Genomic DNA, 1,208 nt, shown 5'->3' with positions numbered 1-1,208 from the left:
GATTCCTGCAACCCAACAGCCCCAGGTGAAATGACACAGGCTGTGGCCTATGATGAGTATCTTCACTCCCATGATCTCATCCCATCTTCAATACCCTCCATAAGTGGGGGTTATTCGTCCCATTTACAGGTCAGGATATTGAGCCCCACAGAGGGGAAGGGACGTGCTGTGGGCAGAGCTGAACTTTGAGCCGAGACTTACTCCTGAAGGGTCCCCGCTCTTCCCTGCTTAGCTGTCCCTTCGCTTTCCCAGATGATTTGGCTTCTGTCCCTCCCCAGCCGCCCCCATGCCTCCTCAGTAGCTGGGCCGGTTTGTCAGTGTCTCTCAGCAACCTTCTCTCGGCTCATAACAATTAGAGTAATTGCCTGCATTTACGGAGTGAGCTGACTGTATGCCAGGCCCAGCACCACGTCCTTCTCATTTACTGTCTTAGTTAACCCTCATAACATTGTTATGAGGTCGTTCCAATTACCGTCCTCATTTTAGAGATGGCAACACTGGGGTTTGGAGAGATGAGATGGCTTGCCCAAGGTCACACAGCTCGGGGCACAAACCCAGGTGGCTGCTCTGGTGCTGGCTTCTCCCCTGCCCTGTGCTGCCTCCCTCTTGGCGGAAGGCGGCACTATCAGACGCTCTGCTGTGAGTAGCCTGAGGTGTCCAGAGACACTCAGCGTTTAACACTCTTCTCCTGACTCCCCAGAGCCTGCCATGCCGACCCGTCAGGGAGGCAGCCTGGTCACATTGTCCTTGGCTGCCAGGACATGTCCAGGTCATCCGTCCTGAGTCAGCTGGGAGAGGAAGGGGAAGCCAGAGGCACAGGGGACTTAGAGTTTAAGAGAAGAAGGAGGGAGGGGCCAGGCGTAGTGTTTCACGCCTATAATCCCAGCACTTTGGGAGGCTGAGGCGGGCGAATCACCTGAGGTCAGGAGTTTGAGACCAGCCTGGCCAACATGGTGAAACCCCGTCTCTACTAAAAACAAAAAAAATTTAGCCGAGTATGGTGGCAAGTACCTGTAATCCCAGCTATTCGGGAGGCTGAGGCAGGAGAACCACTTGAACCCAAGAGGCAAAGGTTGCGGTGAGCTGAGATTGTGCCACTGCACTCCAGCCTGAGCAACAGAGCAAGACTCCATCTCAGAAAAAAAAAAGAGAAAGAGAGAGAAGAAGGAGGGAGGGACGAGTGATAGGACGAGGGTGATAGGTGGGTC

General features: G+C 54.1%; 1 protein-coding gene across 1 annotated transcript in view; it reads left to right on the top strand.

The window, feature by feature from the left end:
- The window catches only part of LMAN1L (lectin, mannose-binding, 1 like), a 24,807-nt gene that overhangs the window by 13,105 nt on the left and 10,494 nt on the right, over positions 1–1,208 (top strand). The window lies entirely within an intron of this gene.

The sequence above is a fragment of the Mandrillus leucophaeus genome, unplaced genomic scaffold (genome assembly GCF_000951045.1).
Source record: "Mandrillus leucophaeus isolate KB7577 unplaced genomic scaffold, Mleu.le_1.0 Scaffold848, whole genome shotgun sequence".
Taxonomy (NCBI): domain Eukaryota; kingdom Metazoa; phylum Chordata; class Mammalia; order Primates; family Cercopithecidae; genus Mandrillus; species Mandrillus leucophaeus.
This window is presented reverse-complemented; position numbering and strand designations above follow the sequence as displayed.